Here is a 9,525-nt window from a genome sequence, read left to right as displayed (position 1 = left end):
TCCTCTGGAGAACCCTGGAGAAGGGCCTCTGCAGGTGGAGAGTTCCGCTTTCTGCAGAACCGCCCACTGAAATCATTTAAAAATCTTACGCCTGGTAAAAGCAGGCATAAGGCCTGCTTTTACCAGCATAAGAGTTTAAAAAAAAAAAAAAGTTTACATTTTTTTTCACTCATTTATAATTTAAAAATACTTTTAAAACAGGTAAGTTTATTTTTAGCCCCGTAAAAAACTGGGTGAGCGTGTGTGCTGTGAGGAGGATGCAGGGAAACTCCAGTATGATTCGGACAGGTTGGGTGATTGGGTAGATGCATGGCAAATGCAGTATAATGTGGATAAATGCGAGGTTATCCACTTCAGTGGCAAAAACAGGAAGACAGATTATTATCTGAACGGCAATAGATTGGGAAAAGGGGAAGTGCAACGAGACCTGGGTGTCCTTGTGCACCAGTCGCTGAAGGTAAGCATGCAGGTGCAGCAGGCGGTTAAGAAGGCAAATGGTATGTTGGTCTTCATAGCGAGAGGATTTGAGTACAGGAGCAAGGATGTCTTGCTGCAGTTGTACAGGGCCTTGGTGAGACCACATCTTGAGTATTGTGTGCAGTTTTAGTTGCCTTATCTGAGGAAGGATGCTCTTGCCATGGAGGGAGTGCAGCGAAGATTCACCAGACTGATACCTGGGAATGGCAGGAATGACATACGAGGAGAGATTGGTTCGATTAGGCTTATATTCGCTGGAGTTTAGAAGAATGAGAGGGGATCTCATTGAAACTTATAAAATTCTAACAGGACTGGACAGACTGGACAGGAAGGATGTTCCCGATGGCGGGGGAGTCCAGAACCAGGGGTCACAGTCTAAGGATAAGGGGTAAGCCATTTAGGACTGAGATGAGGAGGAATTTCTTCACCCAGAGAGTGGTGAACCTGTGGAATTCTCTGCCACACAGGGCAGTTGAGGCCAATTCATTAAATGTATTCAAGAAGGAGTTGGATATATTTCTTGAGGCTAAAGGGATCAAGGGATATGGGGAGAAAGCAGGGACAGGGTACTGAATTTGGATGATCAGCCATGATCTCATTAAATGGCAGAGCGTGCTCGAGAGGCCGAATGGCCTACTCCTGCTCCTATCTTCTATGTTCAATTATTTTTCAAAAAATTAAATTTTTGTTTAAAATATTTAATTTAATGTAATTTTAACTCATTTTAAAAACATGATGGTTTTTTAAAAATTTATTTAATGTTTTGCTATCTTTTTTCAGTGATCCCCATTCATATATTTGACAGGTCTATCTGTCAAAAGTATGAAAGGGGATTCCCTTCTCCCATTGGCTCGCCTGACCCACGTGACCCCAGGGACGCTTGCGAACCGCATGCGCCCCGGGATACGTGGGCCCTGCGCATTTCGTCATGGAGAGGCCCAGGATCAGAGATGGCCAGACCTTGGCAGCCCTCCGGTAAGGGCATAGATTTTTTCCCGATAGGAGGCATCCGGCATGCAGGAAGTCTCCTATCGGAAATTACCGGCCATTATAAACAAAGAGACTATCTGTTTGATTTATGAAGTAGACTGATCTAATTAACTCAGAAATTACAAAATGAAAAGTTAGTCAGCACTATGAATTACATGTCATGTATTAGATTTATTATATGTAAAAACAATGATAGCAAAATTTTAATTAAAATTATTATATTAGATATATACATTTTTAGGAGGCATCGGCTCAGAAATTGCTGGAAAAATCATGGAGAGTTCACCGTGCCTATTATTAATGGGTAAACAGCCCAGCAATTTGTGCCATCGAAGAACTATGCCATGAATTCCGATTCGCCATAAATTGCTGGACGATTTCCGCCACTCTGCAGTTAGTCTCACCAAAACTGAAAAAATTACCATCTCGCTATGAGCCTCCATATTGCCTGTCATGAAATTGCTGGATTTGCGCCATTAATACAAATGAATCTTGCCGCAGCCATTTACGGCTGGTAATTCACGACGTAAGGACCCAGTTATTGATGTGATTTATCGTCCTGACCTGCCACGCAAGCTTGGAGGCCCAGTAAGGGAACAATGAAACTGTGGCACTCACACAGGTAGTACATTTTTCCTAGAGGGTTTTTTTACTTTTCCTTTATACTCTTTTTTTTTTTTTCTCTCAATACACTCTTGTTCTTTCCTTCTCCTTATTTCTCTTTTTGTATCTAATTTCACTCTAATTCACCCTATTTCCTTCTCTGTCCTTTGTGCCGTTTCTTTCTCTATCCTTAAATTTCATTGTTTAAGGAGATAGACTATCGGACCCAACGTTCATGAGGTCCCAGATGCCCCGTTGACATCACTGCGTCATTATCAATTTGCATTTTCAGTAAATTGCAGCACAAAAATAATATGATCTAAAGGGTGAGGTTAAAAAAAACAATTCACCACGCTTGTCACAAGATGTGCCGCTCCACCAATTTCTGGGCCATCATATTGCATTTAGGATTGGTTCCACTGAAATCTGAGATCACTGCATAATTGGAAATATAATTGCATTTACAATTATCTGCTTTAGAATTTTAGAATTTTAATGTACAAGAAAAAAATTCCATGAATAAGAATATAATGTGTTGATACCATCCCCAGTAAATATGAAAAATAACTCCACTCTTTGTTCCAGTGCTACTGGCTTCTTTTTCATTACATTAATAACTGTGTCAATGCTGCTTCCTGCCCTCACTCTGAACTTCAAAATTGCATTAACTATGCTTCAAATTTCCACCCATCCCTTAACTCTATGTGATCCATCTCTCACTCTTCCCTTTGCTTCTGGACTTGTTGCTATCACTGGGGATGGGATAGCCACAGATATATATTACAATCCCAGTGGCTTCCACAACTTCATGGATAATTCTTCATCACAACCTCTTCCTGCAAGGACTCCATTCATTTCTCCCAGTTACACTGTCTCTATCACATTTGCTTTGATGATGTCACCTTCTACCCCAGTGTTTCTGAAATGTCCTCCACCTTGGTAGACAGGATCCCCAGCTGGATGTGTCCCACTTCCTGTGCTTCTACTCTCTCCTCTTCCTCCTGTTGCAACTTGATAAGGTCACCTTTGTCTTCATCATCCAACCCACCAGTCCTCGTATAGCCCCGATTTTAACTTGTAGCGGAAATCTGGCAGATGCAGTAGGCAGCAAACCAGGACCTGGGTTCAATGTAGAAAGAGGTTTAATGGCCTCGCAAAAGCAGCAAGGGTGAGTACATCTCTTCATCATTCTCTGCCTCTGTACTTGCTTAAAACCTGTTACATCTCTAACATTTTCCAGTTCTGATGAAAGGTCATTGACCTGAAACATTAACTCTGTTTCCCTCTCCACAGATGCTGCCCGCACTGTTGAGTATTTCCAGCATTTTCTGTTTCTATTTTAGCACAGATGCAACAAGCTTAGCAACTTCAATTTGCATTCTCAAGACTGTCACCTGATCATGTATAGCTTCTTTCTTCCATCCTAATTCTTCTCCCTTTTCTCTTTCTTCCAGGGCCTTCTCAACACCAAGAGGCTCCTGCAGAAGAACAGACCACAGAGGCGAACAATCGCACTGAGGATGCACTGTGAGTAGAAAACTGCTGACCTCGCACAAACAGCTGTACAGAGTATTGCAAGGTGTGCCAAGGAATTTCACCACTATGGCCGAGGAGTCCGCATCCAGACTGGAGGCTCCAGAATGGAGGGATTGGTGGATTGAATAGATAGAGGCTTTGAAAGGGTTTGTCATCTTCTGCAATATGCTCTCCTGCAGATCACTGGGTGTGATGAGGCCCAGCCCAAAGGGAGTGCAGGTGGTGCAATGGGAGCAGTACATACTGGACTCTCTCAGGATATCAGCATGTTTGCGCATTCGCCCCCTCAAACAATACCGACCATAGTGCCAGCAAGTCAGCTGGGCTAGACTATCTCCACAGTAGCTGAGCTGCAGCAGCCTGCAGCCAGGCCCTCATAGGCTCAATCACCCAGAATTCACCATCCACGAGCATTTTAAGGGTTCTCACATGAGGAACAGCAGCCTTCCACCAACTCTGCTCATGTCACTAGGGGGGTGCCTTGTAGGAGTGGTATAGTAAGGAAACCTTTAAAGAAAATCACATTGGGTTGATCACTTAGGTGAGAAATGAATGGAAGGCATTTATTATGTTGGTATTAAATTAATCACCTTTATCACATTTGGCACTTTGGTCTGCTGTGTAATTTCATAGCAGCTTCTGATTCTGCATTGTCAGAATGTCATTGATATAAAAGTTGTCTGAATGGTTTGAATGTTCTTCAATGCAGGATGAAAGGAGTGGGGAAGAATGTAAAACAGATTGTTACGCAGCAGAGCTCACTATGTTCTCTGGGCAGCAGTGAGAAGCTCAGCAAAATTGATATCTCTGACTGCAAGGTGCTGATGTGGCCCTCGTTCCTCTGGTGCTTCCTCCTTCCCACAGGTCTTCCTCGTTTGATGATGACTGCAGCTGCTCTGCCTCCTCCAAATGCAGGTCTCTCTGCATGACACTATCTGGGACATACTGCAGGGAGACCCAACCGAGCAGTCCAAACACCTGAACCTCTGCTTGAGCATTCCAATCGTGTGGGAGACAGTAATTGATTTGCTGATGCAAGGGCATTGAAGGCAGAGGCAAGACAGTTAAACAGGTTGCCTGGCAGAGGTCCTGTGATGGGTGAAGGACCAAAGGTGAGGGAGTTGGAAATTTTGAGTGAATGTGAGGGAACCGGGAGTTCTTTTATGAGTGAATATTGAGAATCAGAGATTATGTTGTCAGTGATTAAGGCCCTGAGTGAAGAAAGGCCACGAGAGATGATGAGAATGAGAGAGTGGCCACAGGCATGGATGGGGAGGTTATATGAAAGGTGATAGTAAGGAAAGAGGTTAAGAGGGTGGTGAAGTCATATTAGTAGTTGCTTGGTGGAGAAGCTGAGGGAAAAGAAAAGAAAGGACACCTCAGTAAGGAATCAATGTGGGGATGGGGGGAGTAGATGATGAGGATTTTAAAAGAGAAGCGCGAAGGATAGAAGAGCGTAACAAGATCAAAGTGAAGATGCTAGAGGAGTAGGGGGAGAGGAGGGCCACGTTGCCATCACAGCAACGCTAGTGGTGGAAAATATAGGCAGGTGGGGAGGCTTCTTTAAAGGGGAACGAGTCACTACTCGGGCCATGTTTCTGTCAGTGCTTCTTTTGCTTAGGTAGTCCCTCGGAACCGAGGATGACTTGTTTCCACACTAAAAATGAGTTCTCAGGTGACTGATGAGTCCAATGCGGGACCTAGTCTCTGTCACAGGTGGGGCAGATGGTGGTTGAAGGGGCGGGTGGGTGGGGTGCTTGGGTTGACGTGCGCTCCTTCCGCTGTTTGCGCTTGGCTTCCGCTTGCTCCCAGCGAAGAGACTCGAGGTGTTCAGCGCCTTCCCAGATGCTTCTCCTCGACTTTGTGCGGCCTTGGGCCAGGGATTCCCAGGTGTCGGTGGGGATGTTGCACTTTTTCAAGGATTTGAGGGTGTCCTTGAAGCGTTTCCTCTGCCCAGCTGGGGCTCTCTTGCCGTGTCAGAGCGCCGAGTAGTGTGCTTGTTTTGGGAGTCTCGTATTGGGCATGTGGACGATGTGGCCCATCCATCGGAGCTGATCGAGCATGGTCAAAGCTTCAATGCTGGGGATGTTGGCCTGAGCAAGAACACTGACGTTGGTGCACCTATCCTGCCAATGGATTTGCAGGATCTTGCGAAGGCAGCGTTGGTGGTACCTCTCCAGTGCTTTGAGGTGCCTGCTGTACATGGTCCATGTCTCTGAAGCATACAGGAGGGCGGGTATCACCACTGCTCTGTAGACCATGAGCTTGGTACTGGGTTTGAGGTCCTGGTCTTCAAACACTCTCTTCCTCTGGCGACCGAAGGCTGCACTGGCACACTGAAGGTGGTGTTGGACTTCGTCATCGACGTCTGCCCTTGTTGACAGTAGGCTCCCAAGGTATGGAACAAGAGGAGGCAGCAATTGTTGATCCACCAGCAGGCTCAGGTAAGAAGAACTTGTGGTAGAGCCACCAAGGGACTCTTCTATCGATGTACATAATTATCTGTAACAGAATGAATCTGTACCTGTGTTCGTTTTACTACATGTAAATAGCGCGGTCCCTAGAGGGTTAAGACCAAATGCAATGACGTCAGCACGTGGGTCACGTGACGTTCCCAACGGCGGGAAATGTGATGACATCATGACATCAGAGGGAGGAGCGCTCTCTCTCTCTCTCCTCGTGGAGCCAGCATTGAGCATAGACCTGTTTGTTAGTTCTCCTGCATTTGATTGTTACTTCTGCAAAACAGTATTAAACTTTGTTTGGTTAACAGACTGACTCGATCTCAGTCTTTTGATTAGGAATCTGACAATTCCTACAGTGGTGACCCCGAACTTTCACGAATGGTCTTCGCGGAGGAAGCAACGCGCAACGAGATGATGGAAGCGAACGCGGTGGCTTTGAAGCTCCCTCAGTTCTGGGAACAACAGGCGGCCTCCTGGTTCATGCAAGCGGAAGCTCAGTTTGAACTGCAAAACATCGTGGTGGATCAGACCCGTTACCTCTACGTGGTCTCCGCACTCGACGGCTCCACGGCTTTAAGGATCATCAGCCTGCTTGAAAACCCCCCGGTCAACGGCAAGTACGAAATGCTAAAAGCGCGGTTAATTCAGGTTTTTGGCCTCACGAAGGCAGAACGCGCACGCCGTTTACTTACGCTGCCCGGGTTAGGCGACTCCAAGCCATCGGAGTTAATGTGCCAGATGCTCACACTCCTTGGCTCCGAACCGCAATGCTTCCTCTTTCGAGAGTTGTTTTTGAGCCAATTGCCCGAGCAGGTACAGGCAGCACTCGCAAGATCGGATGCTACGGATTGTGTCGCACTTGCCGCTGAGGCAGACACCATTTATGTGGTCACGCAGCAGAACTGCGCCGCCACAAGGCGACCCGCCACAAGGCGACCCACCCCTCGCGGATCCCGCCCCGACGCCTCCATCGCCCGGCTTGTGCTTTTACCACGCCCGTTTCGGCGCGAGAGCCAGATGCTGCCGGCCTCACTGCAGTTTCACGCCTCAACCGAAGAGAAAACGCCAGCGCCAAGTCTAGGAAAGGAAGCCCGAGCCTGAGGGATGTCCCACGGCCGCGATGGCGATCGGCGATTCCGGGAAGCTCCTTTTTATATTACTGATTCTATCTCCGGCCGACGGTTTTTATGCGACACGAGCGCAGTGTAGCATCCTGCCTGCCGCCGTCCTCGACATCCGGACTGGGAGGCGTGATTTTCCCCTCCAGGCCGCCAACGGCGGTGCTATCCGTACTTTTGGTAAACGGCGAGCCCAGGTGTGTTTCGGCGGACAGTGTTTTCAATGGGACTTCATCACCGCCAAAATCTCGCAAGCCATCATCGGCGCAGATTTTTTATGCGCCAACAGCCTTGTGGTAGACGTGAGAAATCGCCGTCTGATTAATGCGACCACTTTCAACTCCATCCCTTGTTTCCGCAGCACAGTTGTGTCGCACACGGTCTCCTGTGCTACTCCCGCGCCTAATGAATTCACTCGCCTGCTTGGGGAATTTCCGGAGCTAACCAAGCCTACTTTCTCCTCGTCCACCGCCAAACACGGCGTGGAGCACCACATCGCAATGACCGGCTCTCCGGTTTACGCACGAGCTCGGCGCCTGGAACCCATCAAACTCGCGGCCGCTAAGGCAAAATTCGCCGCAATGGAGCAGTTGGGGATTATTCACCAGTCGAATAGTCCCTGGTCCTCGCCACTCCATATCGTCCCGAAACCCGGTGGCGGATGGCGGCCATGCGGTGACTACCAACGCCTTAATGACGTTACAACTCCCGATCGGTACCCAATACCGCATATACAGGATTTCTCCGCGCATTTGGCGGGAAAGTCAATATTCTCGAAGGTCGACCTCGTACGGGGATACCATCAAGTGCCTGTACACCCCCAAGACATCCAAAAGACGGCAGTCATTACTCCTTTTGGCCTCTTCGAGTTCCTCCGGATGCCGTTTGGGCTTAAGAATGTGGCACAGGCGTTTCAGCGTCTGATGGATTCGGTGCTGCGGGACCTTCCCTTTTTTATTCGTCTACCTTGATGATATTCTGATCGCCAGCTCCACCAAAGAGGAACACATCTGCCAGTTGCGCACCCTCTTTCGCCGCCTCCATCAACATGGTTTGATAATCAACCCGGCCAAATGTCAGTTCGGCCTACCACATATCGACTTCTTGGGTCACCGCATCACTTCGGAGGGTGCGATGTCGCTTCAGTCGAAGGTAGAGGCGATTACAGTGTTCCCACGGCCGCAGTCCATCAAGGCCCTCCAGGAGTTCCTGGGTATGGTAAATTTTTACCACCGTTTCGTTCCCAGGGCTGCTCAGCTTATGCAACCACTCTACGAGGCTCTCCGGGGAAAGCCGGGTAAAGGGCCCGTGGTTTGGACGCCCGAGATGGACTGTGCCTTCAGCGACACGAAGACCGCTCTTGCAAACGCAACTATGTTGGCACACCCACTGCCGGGTGCCACTATCGCTCTCACGACCGACGCTTCGGACTACGCCATAGGCGCCGTGCAAGAACAGTAGGTCGGCGGCACGTGGCAGCCACTGGCGTTTTTTAGTCGCCAACTACGACGTAATGAGCACAAATGCAGCACGTTTGACGGAGTTGTTGGCGCTGTTTCTGGCTATCCGCCATTTTTGATTTTTATTAGAGGGACGCCACTTCACCGCGTTCGTGGATCACAAGCCACTGACGTTTGCTATGGCCAAGACCGCCGAATCGTGGCCGGCTCGACAGCAGCGACAACTTACCTTTATTTCGGAGTTTACTACCGACATCCAGCACGTGGCCAGAAAGGACAACGTGGTGGCTGATTGTCTTTCGCGTGCGACCGTCCAAGCCGTTCAGCTGGGGATCGACTATTCCCAACTGGCTGCCAACCAAGCCACCGATCCAGAGACACAGGCGTTCCGTTCTGACTCCTCCTGCCTCCAGCCAGCAGATGTGCAGTTCCACTCAGCAGGCACCTCCGTGCTCTGCGACGTCTCCTTGGGGGATCCCCGCCCGATCGTTCCGACCTCCTGGCGTCGCAAAGTTTTCGATGCCATACACTGACTTTCACATCCTGGCGTGAAGGCATCTCCAAGATTACTGGCATCTAAATTCGTCTGGAAAGGGATGTGTAAAGATGTTCGTGATTGGGCTAACACCTGCGTCGTGTGTCAAAAATCTAAGGTTCAACGACATGTAAAAGCCCCCTTGGCCACTTTCAAAGTGCCAGAACGCCGTTTCGACCATGTCCACGTAGACCGCGTTGGGCCGCTTCTGCCGTCACAAGGGTTCACACACCTCCTGACCATGGTCGACCGCACTACAAGATGGCCAGAGGCGGTTCCTTTGGCGTCGACTACCTCCGCTGATGTCGCCAGGGCTTTTATCTCCTCGTGGGTCGCACGTT

Source organism: Somniosus microcephalus, chromosome 17 (assembly GCF_052327205.1).
Source record: "Somniosus microcephalus isolate GS21.2 chromosome 17, FLI_Smic_1.0, whole genome shotgun sequence".
Lineage (NCBI taxonomy): Eukaryota > Metazoa > Chordata > Chondrichthyes > Squaliformes > Somniosidae > Somniosus > Somniosus microcephalus.
Note: the sequence above shows the minus strand (reverse complement) of the source record.